This window comes from Miniopterus natalensis, chromosome 15 (genome assembly GCF_054644295.1).
Source record: "Miniopterus natalensis isolate mMinNat1 chromosome 15, mMinNat1.hap1, whole genome shotgun sequence".
Classification (NCBI taxonomy): Eukaryota; Metazoa; Chordata; class Mammalia; order Chiroptera; family Miniopteridae; genus Miniopterus; species Miniopterus natalensis.
In genome coordinates this window covers 16,240,166-16,256,350 of record NC_142095.1, presented here as the reverse complement: position 1 = coordinate 16,256,350, position 16,185 = coordinate 16,240,166, and positions in this window count along the sequence as shown.

Here is a 16,185-nt window from a genome sequence, read left to right as displayed (position 1 = left end):
GTCTCTCAAGTCCCCGAATGTTGTAAACCCTGGCAGTTAACCTTCAGGTCCTTGTAACCTGTCCCAAAGTCCAGTGGCAAAACCTGAAAGAACAGTACCAAATGTTCTCTCGTGCACACACACTTACGACATTTGACCCTCCTTAAAATAAAGCAGAAAACTCAGGGACATGAGGCAGAATCAGATCCCAGCTATTACACAGCCTTGTTTGTGGAGCAAATGAAAAAATCATTACACGTTTTATTACACTTCAGAATCTGTTTACAACCGCCTAGTCATTCTGAGTTTGGATTTTCCTTTGAAATAAAAAGCCCTGTAAAAAAAATTAATAATAATAGAGAGGGATACTGTATTAAAAGAATGGTAATAGAATTGTATAAAAAAAATCAAAATAGATTATAACATTGTCATTCTTCATGATTCATTCAACATTCACTTTTTCAAAAATAAATTAGGGCCCGGCCCATGTGGCTCAGTGGCTGAGTGCTGACCCATGAACCAGGAGGTCACAGTTCAGTTGCGGTCAGGGCACATGCTTGGGTTGCAGGCCTGATCCCCGGTCGGGGCACATACGGAAGGCAAGTGACAGATGTTTGTCTCTCTCTCTTTCCCTCTCTCTAAGCATGTCCTCAGGAGAGGTTTAAAAAATAAAGAAATAGAGTCCAGGCAGCGTTCTAGGGACTTGACAACAGCAGCGACTGATCCTAAACAAGCACCCTTGTTCTCATGGAGCTGTTACTCTAGTTGGGAAGGATGAAACAAATACGTAGAATACCATGTGGTGAGAGATGCTGTGAAGGAAAATAGGCAGGGTTAGAAAGTAGAGAGGGGTCAGGAGGGTTTTCTCCTTTGGAAGCGGGGGAAAGGTATTACTTTTTAGATGAACCAGTCAGGGGAGGCCAAGGTGACATTTGAGCAGAAACTCCAAGGACCTGAGAGAGAGTGAGGCAAGCAGCTAGATGGAGGTGGGGGTAGGGTGGGGTGGGGTGGGAGCAGCATGCATCTGTTCTGGCAGAGGGATCAGCAAGGGCAAAGGCCCTGAGGCAGAAGTGTCCTTGGTGCATTTAAGAAACACCTAAGATATCAGTGTGGCTAAAGTAGAGTGTGCACAGGAAAAGTAACAGGAGAGGAAATCAGAAAGGTTGCAGGGAATGCCAGCCCAGATAGGACCTTACAGAGTTGGATTTAGATTTTGCTCAGAGCTGGAAAGCTACTGGAGGGTTTTGAGCAGAGAAGTGACTTTATACAGAACAGCAGGAGGCCACAGGTGGAAGAAGAGAGACTGGTTAGGAGGCCACTGCAGGAATCCAGGTGAGAGGTAATGACAGTTGGACCAGGGGGGGAGCTAAAGGTCATGAGAAGTGTTGAACTCCTCTCTTCCTTCCTCTTGGTTGTCAACTAAAGAGCTAAATAGGAAAAGGTTTCTCTATAGAGACATGACCTGGAGCAAGCCCAAGCTGACTGAGCCACCTTTCTGTTCAGGTGTGCCCTGCCTAATTCTGCTCTTCGCTTGCCCTTCCAAGAGAAGTCTCCAAGTTGTGGGTAGTCACACTCTTTCTCACTCCAGGTTATTCCATCCTTACCAGGTGAAACAGCATGTCCCCTGAAGACCTTTCATTGGGAAGACTCCATTGACCTCTCTGCTCTCTATTTCTTGTGCTTTTAAAAACAATGTCTTCTTGCTCTTAGGAGACAACCACCTCATTGGGGACATTGTATTCAAAAGGACAGAGAACTCAGCTCAGGAAGCTGATTTACCTAGCATTTTATTGACTGTGGCAAACTGGAGGAAAACCCTTTCCTAAAATCCCAGCCTTAGCCTATTTGCAAAGGCTATTAAATGCAACCGGTAGACCTTCCAGGAAGGCTCATTTTTGAAAATCAGTCCTCCGAAGACAGTTGCAAAGAAATCATCTCATGGTAGAACTTGAGGCACAGAGAGGAGATGTTTGTGGCCAAGGTGGGAATGGGAGATGTCTAATTTATATCATTTGGCAGCTGCCCTCCTTCTCCACATCATTCATTCATTCTGTTCTCTCATTTATTGATCCATTCATTCACCCATCAGATGTGTTGGATACCTACTATGTGCCAGGCACAGTTCTGAGCAGAGCAGTGCAGAGACTTGAAAACCAAGGCAGCCCTACCTAGCCAGTTTGCCTCAGTAGTTAGAGCATTGGCCCTCAGACTGAAGGGTCCCGGGTTTGATTCTGACCAAGGGCACATACCTCGGTTGCAGGCTCGATCTCGGGCCCTGGTGGGGGTGCTCACGGGAGGCAACCAATCAATGTGTCTCTCTCACATCGATGTTTCTCTCTCTCTCTCCCCCTTTCACTCTCTCTGAAAAGCAATGGAAAAATATCCTTGTCGGGGATTTTAAAAAACACACCACAAAGGCAAAAACGAAAACCAGACAATTCCTACTTTGAAGAAGCTTGCACAGTTGGATCACCACCTTGCATTCTCTGTCCCACAGGCGAAAGCTTTCATTCTGTGTCCCACAGGTGAAAGGGGCTGTGATGCCCAGAACAAACGTGGGCCTTCTGCAGGGCCCTAAAACCACTGAACCCCGAGGCTCTCCTGGGCTTCCCTTCAGTCCCCCACGAGGTTCTCTCTCCAAACACACTGGGTCTACCACCAAAATACTCAGGGCAGCTCGGATCTGGATTCTTAAATTGCAGCAGAAGGGATTAAAACTACATGAAAAGAACTTTCTGATCCGGCGTCGGAACCCTGGGAGGCAGCTTGTGTATTCACTGGTTTAAAGTGCTTAAGAAATGCTCATCCTGTAAATGTGAAGAGAGAAAAAATCCAGGATTCAAACGTGCACATAGACTATGATTCCTATTTGGTAAAAAATAATATATTTATACCCATGCACATATGTATGGAGAAAATACTGAAAGGAAATGCTAGTAAATGTGTCGGTGGTTATCCTGAGATAATGGATTTTGGGAGGGTTTTCATGTTTTCTTTATCTTGTCATTTTCCAAATTTCCTGCACTGAATGTTTCGAATTATCCCTCAATAGTAACTTTTTGAAAACCGATTTTTAATCGTTGCTACCATTCATGCCATGATGTTTGCTCCAACTTGAAAAAAGCCCTGTAGAGACGCTGAGAAAGCTGCGGCTAAGTTCCACTGGGCTCTTAGCAACAATGTGGAGCCAGCTTCATTTTACAGATGAGCAGCTGAGGTGCAGAAAGGTTAAAAAGACAGGATCCCACGAGGGTCAGAAAAATAACATATGCTCAGGGCAGTATCCTTAGAGATAAGCAGCAGCAGTAGAGTGTGTCCACCAACTGCCCTGGTCGGTGTGGCGTGGCTGGTCGAGCACCGTCCCATGCACTAGGAGGCTGCAGGTTCAGTTCCCCGCCAGGGCACAGGCCTGGGTGGTGGGCTCGATCCCCAGTAGGGGGCTTGCAGGAGGCAGCCAATCAATGTTTATCTCTCTCTCTCTCCCTTCCCCCTTCCTTTCTCTCTAAAAAAATCAATAAAACATATTTTTTAAAAAAGAGAATGTGTCTGCCCACAGCCCCAGGGTCTTGTTAAAATGCAGATTCTAAGCAGCAACCGTGTGTAGCCAGTGCTGCGGGTCCAGGGATCACACAGGGGTAGCAGGGTCCGGAGTCAGGTTAGGATCCCGCCTCTAAGACTGATCAGCCAGGAGACCTGCGATCCCTTGCTTATCCGTGTCTCCGTTTCCCCCTCTGTAAATCAGGAACGTTCGTTTGTGCCTCGCAGGGTGGTTATGAAGATAAAATGAGACAGGATCTGTAGAGCATTCAGCGCAGCGCCTGGCCCAGGGCAGGCTGGGCGACGGCCGCCTTCGCAGCCCAGCGCCCGCTCTCCGGGTTGCCCCATCCCTGCTCTCCGGTACCCGCCAGCCTTACTGGAACCCATCAATGCCTCTCTTATTCCAGCCGCCCCGAGCACAGTCTCAACTCACCCACACGTAGATGTAAATATTGTCTGAGGGGCCTCTGTTTGCAAGAAGGCCCAGGAAAATACTAGGTCTTTCTTTGCTGGAGAAAATTTACTTTGCACTTTTTAGAAAACGTACGGGATCTTGGGTTGAAATGTTTGCCTGGGGGGGCTGAGAATTAAAATTTGTGTACCCGGGCCCACCGAAACTATTTTCTGTGAAGATTTCAGTTTTAAAAATAAGTGCACAGAACGTCGGAGGAAGAAAAGAAAGTGATTTTTTGTTTGTTTCGCAGACACTTCAAAGGGTTTCCTCTTACACAGATGTCAGGAGAAGGTGGTGACTGGGAGCAAGGGGGGGGGGAGAGAGGAGTAAAGAAGACCCCGAGAGACACCCCGTTTACTGGCAAACTTTCTCGCTCCCCGTGCCAGTTCTCTAAGACCCGCACGTCGGAGGAGTGGGCTTCCGAGCTCAGGGTCTCACTTGCCCAGGGAAATTCCCACAGGGAGGAGACACAGGTTAGGATGGATCAGGGACCCTCGGCCTGGGTTCCGGTTTCCCCTTTTTGCCCAGGTGAGGATGAATGGGGAGGGCAAGGTGGCATCCTGCCTCCTGGTGAGGACTGGGACTCGCCCACCTGGCAGGTGCTGGGGCTCGAGCCCTGCATTTTTCTCAGTGATGACTGTCTGCAGGGTGGCCGCATGGCTTCATTACACAATGTGGTTGTTGACTGTCGGTCTGGATAGACTGTTGACCGAAGAGTGGTTATAGCTGAGATTGAGACAAGAGCAAGAAGAGTCCAAGGTTTCCTGGGGCTTACGGGGGCCTTCTCTCAGCTTCCCTGAAGGTGTGGCCTGGCTGTGGCCTTTCTTTCTCCACAGGTCCTCCCCCCTTCGGCCCCCCATGAAGCCTGGCTTCATGAAAGTCCTTCTCTGGCAGCGGTTTGTTTTGTTCTGGTGAGTGGCACCAGGGACCCCTGAATTCTCTCCAAAACTCCACCCTTTTTGACCAATGCACCTAGGTCCCCCCAACTAGATGCACAGGGCCTGCAAACAGCAGGGAGCCAGTAAGTGCCCAATGCTGACAACATCGGAGGGCACCATGCAGTTTACAGAGCACCAGCCCTCCTGGCCTTACTTGATCCTTAGGACAACCTGTGAGGTGTGACTGAAGAGCGTCACTTTATAACTGTGAAAACAAGGACTGGAGATGAAGTGACTGGACCCAAGCACACAGAAGGTGGAGTGTTGAATGATATCGAGGCAACCAAGTATGAAGTGTGAAGTCAATAATATGATATTCTAATATAGAATAAATAAATGTTCCCCAACTTCGCCTGAAGTTTGATGAAATTTATACTCTGGTCAGGCTGAGGCTATTTTAGGCAAACCGCTTACTATTTATGCACCTCTGTGTACTTTTCCATCTGTTGCTGGTTTAACAGCTGTTTGTTCATTCCATCATTCATTCATTTATTCATTCAACAAATATGTATTGATTGGCTGCTGGGCGAAACCCGAGAGGATGGGAAAGAAGACACACTGCCTGCCAGAGCTTTGAGGGGAAGGCGGCAAGGGGAGGGACGCCAGAGCAGCTGCAGATTAGAGAGCTGGGCTGGGAGAGTCCTCACGAAGAACCCTACAGGCTGCTGGGGTGTGTGTGTGGGGGGGAGTGTCCCCCCGGAATGGTGAGAATCCTTTTCTGCTGCTGGTACAGGAAATGTGAGTCTGAGTCCCAGTTTCTAAAGCTGCATTTTGCAACTTGATTACTTGTGTTCAGCTTTTCTAGGTTCACCACAAGGCATTCTACTAAGTTATGAGTTTGCATACTCTTAGGGTTTGAAATTCAGCTGTTGATAATTGTAGTCATTATTTATTGCCATCCATAGGCAGCTGGGTGGTTAGGCTCTGGATCAGTCCTGAGTTTGAATTCTGGCTCTGCCACCTAATGGCTGTGTGACTCTGATAAGTTACTTAACCTCTCTGAGCCTACATTTTCTCATCTGTAAACTAGGGATAATAAATGCAGCTACCTTAAAGGGCTGTTGTAAAGATTATGTGAAATAAGGCAGGTAAAGTGCTTAGGACATAGAAAGTAATCAATACATTTCAGCTACTAATAATTAATAAAAGTGTACAACCCTTCCCACCACTCCACCATCTTTAGGAGCTTTAAAGTGGAAATAGGCTATGGAAAATTTTAAGAAACCAACCACTTTGTTATAACCATCCAGTCGTGGTGAAAGGTAATTATAATTTTTCAATTTTGTGAATACCTTACATACTGCTGAGACTTTGGTGTCCCTCCCCCACATGGGTTGATATATATATATTTTAATCTATTTCAAATATCTTACTGGCTTTTATATGTTATAGTAAATATATCCAGGATTAGGGTTATTATAGTTAACAAATTAAATGCTTTGTATTTCTGATATGTGAGGCAGAATGGAAAGGCAGGTGGGGGGACTTCAGTGGCAAAGATCTGTGCCTAATGCACGCAGGAGTCCCAGCTCTCTTGACCCTGGGTAGACATAATATGCAACGGCTCTGGCTGAGGATTCTGGGGGTTTCGATTCCATGTGCCAAGTATGATTCCATATGATTTCACACCTTGGAGGGGACAGATGCTCATCTGAAAGGCTTAACCCAGAGGACCCACTGACAGTCACGCTTCTTTGCCTTAACCACGACCTTTAAAAAGGAATTGCGTGGTCATCATGTTTAGGAATAACTGACCAACTACCTCTCTTGATACAAAAATCCTGGAGGGGAAAAACAAACCCAAAACATGTTTTATTTTTTACAGAAACAACAGAACAGAGCCTTTCAGAAACCACATGGTCTGTTCATATTTTTTAGGACCAAGCAAAGCTATTTGGAAATCAATATTTAAACATTTTTATGAAGTGAGCCATATGTCAAATAAAACAGGACAAAAGGAGTAGAAATGTGAAGGAGAAAATACAAATATCTGTTTATGGTGTCATTTCATATGTCTATTTCCCTCTAGGCAAAGTGTTTTATTATTGCAGATGTGATTCCTTTTATGCCATTGTCAGTGCCACGAGAGTAGGTAAGTAATAAATGATTCTGATTGTTATTTTATATCCATATTGTATGTCTTCCCCGGTAAATGCCTATTCATTTTGCGGTTATTAAAGTAATAGAATAACATCAGTGAAAGCCTGAAAACTAGAAAGGAAAAAACAAAAACAAAAAACCATCCTCCCAATCCCCTGACACAGCAACTGGTATTTCTGTATTGATGCTTCACTTTTGTTCGGTACTCACAATGATAGCCTGTGCAGGCTCTGTCATCAGGCTGGTTGAGTTTACACCCCTCTTACCAGCTGTTTGCCCTCAGCCAAATTGCTTAAACTCTCTGAGTCTCAGTATCCTCATCTGTAAAATGCAGATGATAATACTAGTACCTGTCTCTCATGGTGAGTGTGAGGATGAACTGAAAGAGTGCGTGGAAAGCTCTCGCATAGGGCTTGACATGGTGATTGCCCAATAAATGGTAGTTACTGGTGGTGTTACTATTATTTCTCCTGTGGTCTTTACCACAACCCCGTGAAGTCACAGAGGTTAGTATTGGTTTTGTCTCTCACAAGAAAACTGAGGATCAGACAAGCCAAACGACATTCACAGTTCTGGCTGCAGGCCCAGTGGTGTTTTTAAGACAAATGAGAAATGGTTCTTGTTTCTGCTTCTTGAGAGATGCCTTTTAAGGGACAAGAGGTCACTGCCTCTCGTGTGATACAATGGGAAGCTCAGAGTGTCACCTATGACTGACTGCCTTGCCAAAATTTTTTAACTGGAATGAATCACACATTTCTATGAAACCTCAAACTTACAGGACATTGGAGAGATAGGAGGTCATGTTAAATGGTACCACGGGGAAAAACGATCAGGCAAATCCAGAATGCAGCACATTCCGCAACACAAATTGGGGCGTCTTTTCAACAAGCTGGTGCACAACTGAAAAAAAAAAAAGTGGGCGAGGTGGAATGGTTGGGGGTTGTTCTAGGTTAAAAGACCAAACAAAAGCAATATGCAGGGTCTTAATTAGAATACTGACTTGAACCTAAAAGAAAATTAGAGCATTGAATATGTACAGAATATTTAGACAATACTAGGGAACTATTGCTAGTTCTGTCAGGTGTGATAATGGTATGTGGTTATTATTATTTTTTGTTGTTGTTAATCCTCACACAAGGATATTGTTTTCATTGATTTTTTTTTAGAGAGAGTGGAAGGGTGGGGGAGAGAGAGAGAAACATCGATATAAGAGAGATGCATTGATTGGTTGCCTCCCGCCTGCACCCTGACCAGGGCGGGGATCGAGCCTGCAACCGATGTACAAGCTCTTAACCAGAATCAAACCCAGGACCCTTCAATCCAAGGCCCATATTCTAACCACTGAGCCAAACAGGCTAAGGCAGTATGTGGTTATTTTTTGAAGAAGCACGTTGAAGAATTTAGGAGTAAACTGTCTCGATGTCTATAATTTGAAATCATTTAATGAAAAAATAGTGTAAGCAAATAGAACAAATATGATCAATTCTTGAATACTGATGTTGGAGTGGGTATATGGGAGTCCTTGTACTATTCTTTCTACTTTTATGAGTGTTTGAAATTGTTCATAATAAAAGGTAAATAAACAGAACCAGCAAAAAAGGGGCCTTTTTAGAAAGCAGAAGCTGTGTATTAAAGTTGCTCCAGGGATGGCAGAGTGCCATGTCCAAATGCCCACTCAATGATGGTGACACACAGAGCAGCTTTGCCTCCCATCTTACATGAGTGGGAGTTTCATGTATCTTTCATAAAGAGAAGACACAAAAATCCTACACTAAACACAAAACCACTCTGTACTGCTGAGGAAAACCTCTCTAGCCATTCCTATCAAGGGCCAAATCTAAATGAACTTGTTTGGGGACTGTACAGCATTTAGATGTGCAATAAATAAATGATGGGATGGTATCAATAATCATATGTGTTTTTAATGTAAACACACTGGAGCCCTAAGCAAGTCTGTCTTTTGTTTTTGTTTTAAATATATCTTTACTGATTTCAGAGAGAGGAAGGGAGAGGGAGAGAGAGAGATACAAACATCAGTGATGAGAGAGTCATTGGTCGGCTGCCTCCTGCACACCCCCAACTGGGGACTGAGCCTGAAACCCCAGCATGTGCCCTGCCCAGGAATCGAACCACGATCTCCTGGATCCTAGGTCGATGCTCAACCGCTGAGCCACATCTGGCCGGGCTGGGTTTTTTTTTTTTTAAAGAAGAGGATGCTTGATAATTTTGGTAAAGATTGATCCATAGGCAGGGACGGAGCTAAGAAAAGTCTATAGAATTTGAGTTCCCTATTCCGGGCTCTGCTCTAAACCACTCATTTCCAAGTGAGAAAATTTGAGAAGAGCAAATATATTCACCTCCAAGTTCATAAAAATCTTTATTTTATTTTCATGCCATGTTCAAGGAAAATAGCAAGTTTTCATTTCATTCTCTAGCAGTTTCCAAAAATAACATCTTAAATACATACCTCCTTGGACCAACTCCTCCCCAGCCCCCAAAGATTTAAAGACACAACTGGAACTAAATAAACTCTAAATATTGGAATGTAAAACTCAGTGTTAGAAAGGATCCTTCTATTCTCTCTGCTTAAATCACTCAAGGACAGCAGTGCCAAGGAGTGACCCAGAATTGTGGGTAAGTAGTTTTTTCACTATTTGAGCTTTTCTGAATATACACCTTTACTTTATGTAATTATATGAAAAAAAAATCTGTTTTCAAAGAAAAGTTATGGCTCTTGACCCCTGAATCTAGCAAAAATTAAGAATTCTAAGAAGAGAGCAAATATCGCTCCCAAATTATCAAGATTGGTCATAAGAACCTGAGCAGATGTTACAGAAAATGACTTTTTCAAACATAAAGTGCTGATTATAATAGTTTTATTGCTTCTGGGAATCCAATAAGCAAATCACATAGAGGAAAATAATCGTGTTAAAGAACCTAAACATTCTCACCACCATTTTCCACACTTGCTCGTATTGTGATTGACAAAGTTCCCAGAGAAGGTCCATGTGTTTTAAACTTCTCTGAAAACCCCCACTTGCCCACAGCCGGTTTCCTTTTGGATCTCTCGACTGAACACTTTTTAGAGGCTGGACTAACGTTCCATCTAGAGAGAAAGAATTGATTCCAAGTAAGACACAAATCCTCTGAAACGATCCTTCACCTGACAGTTTTCCAAACAAGTTAAGAGGAAGCATCACATGCTTGGGTCCTTCTGACTCACTCATTTAGAGAGGAACATTTCTGGGCAAAACCCAGATGTTTTCTGACTTACCTGTTCATTCATGCTCTTTCAGAGGCGCCTGCCACTGTGACAATCAATCAACAGGTGTTCCTCAGTTCCACGAGCTTGGCTTTGGGCTGGAGTTGGAATAGGGCAGGGGTCTCCTCCTCCCTTTGCTTTGCTTACAATTTCTCAGCAGACAGGAATCAATGCCAAACAGCATATAAGTGAGGTTTAGCTGCGTGTTGTCTTCTGATCTATTAACTCTGGGACAGCCAAAGAAAGTCCCAGGTCACTGAATTAAGTCTTGAAAAATACATTAGGTCAGGAAAGTGCGTTAGATTCAACTGACGATAGCTTCCATTTATTGGGCACTTAGGCCATACCAGGCACTGGACTAAGCATTTTACAGACGTTTCTCACCTAACCTTCAAAAACCTTATAAAGTGAGTTTTATTATTTCAGTTTCACATATGCAGTAACAAGAGCAGTGTGGGTATTGAAACCACTTGGTTCATTCTCTTAACTGCCCTGGACTGTGCTCCCCCTAAGGTGGAGGAGCGGAGAGAAATGAGGCAGTGGGGAAAGGGTGCAAGGACCTCCTCAACTTTCAGCCCTCCCCCCCCCCCCAGCCTGTGGGGGACCCAATGGTGATGTGTGTGACCTCAGCCACAAAGCCAAAGGGGTCAGGCCCCACCTGTTTTCCGGCTTCATTTTCCTGTTTGACTACTTCACCAAGATCCAAAAAGACTTCTGGCGGTGACTAACGTCAGGAATGAAACAGGGAACTAGAGGAACCTTAGCTTCTATCCTCACAGTTCCGTTGGGCAAATACCTGTCTCCACCTCATTGTGAGATACAGGGTTGCTTTCAATTCAGTGAGTGTAACTCAGGAAGCAAGGAGTGAGTGAGCGTGTGTGTTGAGCAGGGAATCTGCCCCCAGCCTAATGCCCCTGCTGAGGTGCTAGCAAAGACTGACAGAGCCCAGCTGCACCGAAGGCAGAGCTGGGGGGACAGAACAGAGCATGCTTACCTCCACGGAGGCTACCTGGCTCCCACAGGCCCTGGCTGCCGCTGCATGTTTGGGCTATAAAGATGTGGATTCCACAAGTCCCTATCTATTGTCCGCTTTGATTAATCCAAGGGAAAGCTCTTGGTTCTGCCGCTAACTAGGCCTGACCTCAGAAAACTCACCTCGCTTCTCTGGACCTCAGCTTCCACGTCTGTCAATAGAACAAGGTACCTCTGATGATCTTTAGAGCTCTTCCAACTGGGCACTCTGAACCTCTGATGTCAAGGCTGGAATCCCCTTCCATGCTGGGGGGCTGGGCGTCACTGCGGGCCTCATCCCGGGACACTCATGCGTCCCTAGGAATAGCAACACAGACCCTCTTCGTCCCTTGTCCACTGCTTGATGGTGTACTCACACACATGTGAAGGCTGGAACAGCAAAGGAGGGGGAAACAGGGAAACAGGACTAGTAAAGACCAGGATATGGTTTTCTTTCCCCACCTTTGTTAATTTTTTTACTGTGTGCCTACTAAGTGCCAAGCATTGCTCTAGAATACTTTTAAGCAGACATTCTCTGCCATCAGGGGACTTAAATTCCCAGAGCTTCAGCATTACACAGTGATTAATTAAACAAGCATGGAGAATCAGGAATTAGGAGCTGCTTCCCTAAGCCTGGACTCCTCAATGGCTTCCTTGGGGTTTCCTTGACTTCTTTCACTTCTTTCTGGCTTTTCTACCAAACTAATCTTTTAAAAATACCCCTTAGGCTAAAATGCCTCTAATATCTTTCCCTTGTACCTTTTACCCTTTAATGAAATCCAGGCTTCTTAGCTCACCGGGGAGCCCCCCTGCAAACTCCAGGCTCCTACCTTTCATTCTTCTCGCTGTCCTTACTTTTTTGAGTCTTTCAACCAATTAATCTAGCCACAGTCTCCGCAATCACTTTTCTTGAGATTTTCTGCTTCCATATATATTTTTGTTCTTTAAAGAGCTAGTGGTTAGAGTTTTAAAATGTACTAAAGTAATGCACACTTATTTTAAGAAGTGAAACAATACAGAGATATGTAACGAGTTAGCAATCTTTCCTTTGTTCCATTTTATGCTATTTAAATCATTTTCAGACATCAGGGCTCTTTATCCTGTAATGGTTCAGTGTATGTTTCCTAAAAACAAGAATATCCTCAGTATAGTTATCAACTTCAGGAAATTTAACACTGATATAGAACTTCAACCTAATCTAACTCCCACACTCTAATTTTTTCAGTTGATCTCGGCTTATCTGGGAATGGTTTGCCATCTTTTCCAGTCCTACTTGTCCTAGGTTATAATCCCTTCTACCCTGGCCCTTGCTGGAGGTCAGAGTGCCTCTTAGACTTTGTTTTGTTTTTTTGTTAATCCTCACTGGAGGATATTTTTTCCATTGCTTTTAGATAGAGTGGAAGGGAAGGGGGAAGGGGGAGAAACATCGATGAGAGAGACACATGGATTGGTCACCTCCTGCATGGGACCCGACTGGGGCCGGGGAACGAACCTGCAACCCAGACACGTGCCTCTGATCGGAACTCGGGATCCTTCGGTGTGAGGGCTGGCACACTAACCACTTAACGACACTGGCCAGGGCTCTTCGACTTCTTTACATCTGCCACAACACCCAGCGCACACAGGGAAATTAATAAATATTTGTTGATTAATTGATTTGGGGCTGAGGCATTAATACTGTCTGCTGCAAAGACAGAACCACTCATATAGGTTTCGCAAGTCAGTTGGTGCCTTTGTTGCCAATTGCTTCTGGGATTCGCAATTATTGAGGTAAGTTTTGGATTCAAAACCGGATCCTTGACTGTAGATTTGCCACACCATGGAACTGTGGGGGTGTTGATGTTTTTTAAAAAAAGTTTCACAATAGATAATTAAGAATGTGAAATAAAAGTAATTTTCCCTACTATTTTATCCCTCCAAATGTTAGTAACTAAAAAAGCGGTAAGGTTAAAAAAACAAAAAGAAAAAACAAAAACAAAACACCCCACCTCCCAAAAGTGTTAAGTTCAAGAAAAGGTTTCAGAGATTAATGAATCAAATTGCTCACTGCAATCCAGTATATTCCAATATAGTGTGTCCTTATGTTACCAATGTTTAGGAGGTTGAACAAGGCTAGTATTTTTTAGAGAATAGGCCATACAGTTGAGATGCTAAATTATAAGTTGAAAAAAATGCTTTCATATTAAATGCTACCCATTTGTCATATCAAGCAAACCTTTCTATCCATGCCTGAGAAAACATTAGATTTTTATCAAGTCTTGGTAAATTTTGAAAATCACATGGTTGTTCAATGCCTCCATGTGGTAGAAAAAATAATATAGCTCTGTCCTAGCTTCCTGTGATAGCAACATTCAGGACCAATAAAGTCTGACAATGCTTAGGAGAAGGGTTTTTTCAAAGGGATCAGTGTTTTTTTTTTGTTTTTTTTTTGAAGAAAGCCTATGGAAAAATGACCTGAATTGAAGATAAAAGGCCCAGAACTCATTAGGCTTCGTGGAATTGACCCTTCTTTGGGAAACTTGCTTATCTTTCTGAATAAAGAATGGATTTTTTTCTGGCAAAAGAGCATTGTGAAATAAAGCAAGTGGACCAAAATCCACAGTAAGTCCATCTTTTTAGAAAAGCTTTATAGGAACTCTTTTAAAATTCCAAACATAAGGTGTGTTTTTTCTTTTGACACAAAAAGAAAATCCTTTCTATCCATCCATAAGGTAAATTTTAAAACCCATATTAAAAAAATGTTAATTTGCTTGGCAGGTTTTTTTGATCTTCACAGGAGGATAGGTTTGTTATTGATTTTAGAGAGAGGAAGTGGGGGGGGAGAGAAAGAGAGAGAGAAGCATGGATCAGTTGCCTCCAGGGTATGTACCCTGACCTGGAATCAACCCAACTGCCACCTTTCCGTGTATGGGAAGATGCTCCAAACAGCTGAACCACACCGACCAGGGCTGCCTGACAATTTTTGGGGTGTGAAATTGGCCAAAGACAATGGTTGCCTCTATGAAATACTGAAGTTCAGTGAAAGCAAGGAGGCGTAAAAAGGAGTGATCAAAGTGAGGCTGGGTCTCTTGCTTTTGAATCAACTGTGTCATTTCACCTCCCAGGGATCAGTCAGCACCTTGATCTTCAAGTGCTTCTGCTTAAAAGTGCTTGATATTCTAAAGATGGCTTGAAGAGAGTTGGATCATTCTCAGAATCAGGAAGAGGTATTAGTAAAACTTGAAGCCCACTTTCTCATAGGCCCGGGTTATCACAGTTTTGCACCACTTGAGCTTCTGTGACTGGATGCATCTTTTAAATGTAAATTGAGCATTCCTATCAAAGCATCCCACCGACCTGCATGCATTTGCTCCCACTTGTATAGACAGCCACAGAGATGGGGGAGGGGCAGAGGGATATTTTTATGGTGTACTCCTTGGTTTCTTTAGGAGAACACAGCATGAGAATGTATTATGTATTAAAACTGTATTCACAAATATGAAATAAATAATAAGGGTTATTCTCAGGATGGAGAGTAAGAAACTTCAATAGGGGTCATTAACTGGTTCAAGTAAATGTTATAAAACAGTGATTCCCTTAATTTGCTCTATTTTTTCACTTTCCCAACTGTCTCAATTGTTTATGTTTTTTAAAATATCAGAGTTCTGTTATATTTAACACATCTTTTTAAATACAGTTGAGGTTCCCCCTTCCCCCTGCACCCAGCCTCCAATACTATCAGAACTAACAAAATTATTTGTGCACAGCAAGGGCCATAGCCAAAATTTGCTCACAGATTGACTCCATGACCTTGGACAAGACATACTGGCTTTCTTTGCCTTAATTTCTTCATCAGTAAAGCAGGGACTCTGAAATCAAAGATATCTTAGGCCCCTTCTAGTAGATAAAACCCTATGATTCCTTAACTCTGTCTTTCTCCTAGGAGGTTTCTCATCCATTCTAAGTCGTAAAGACCTGTGCCCTAACAAAACTCCTAAGAAGTAGGATCAGGGAGGGATAATTAATCATTTACTTTGTATAACAGTTAAAAAAACGTGTTCATTATAGGTACACATTTGATTCTTTTAACAATTCTGCCAGTCAGTACAGGGCAGGTACTCTCACCCTTTATAGATGAGGAAACTGAGGCCCAGAAAGGTCAATTTAGCTCCTTCGGCCTTGTAGTTAGTAAGTAGAAAAGCTAGAAGGTTGTAAATGAGTTTTAATTTTTTATGACTGAGACAGTGAGACAACTGTATATTTAAAACAACCTGACATAAAGATTAGTCTTTTGAGAGCAGTGGATTTCTTTCTGAACATTCTGAGGCTTTTATTCCCCCTCAGTAGGTCATTCCCCAACCATAAAGCACTAATCAGGGTTAGAGATAAGAAAGACTAGTACACAAAAGAGGGCTAGTGTCCTTGCAGACTGGTGGCTGGGAAAACACTTCCCTATAGAGGAGGAGCCCTTCGATTTCACGATTTATCTCCCCAGGGGCCTGTCCAACGCAAGCATCAACAATGAAACACAAAATGCCATATTCAGTTGTTTTACAAAAATATTATTGTAGTTAGTATCCAAGCCTACAATTTTTGTAAACTGAGATGGAAGAAAAACCCATCCACCTTCCTAGTCACCTCAGCGAATGGAACTTTTTGTTCTCCTGTGTTCTCTGCCAGCTCTCATCTTTATCCATAGGGTTTTTTTACTGGTTGTAATCATAGCGTACACACGTAGTTTAATGTCTCAGAAACCCAAATTGTCGCAAGAAAGTCTCAATCTTAATAACTGTCTTTAGGTTATTTTCTTCATCCCAGCTGAGTCTATTTCATGCTTGCTTATTTTTGTTTCCTCTTGAATTTATCTTTCTCATCAGAAGTACAAAAAGTATACAACCTGGTTTTATGGAGATTTTGTTTTGTTT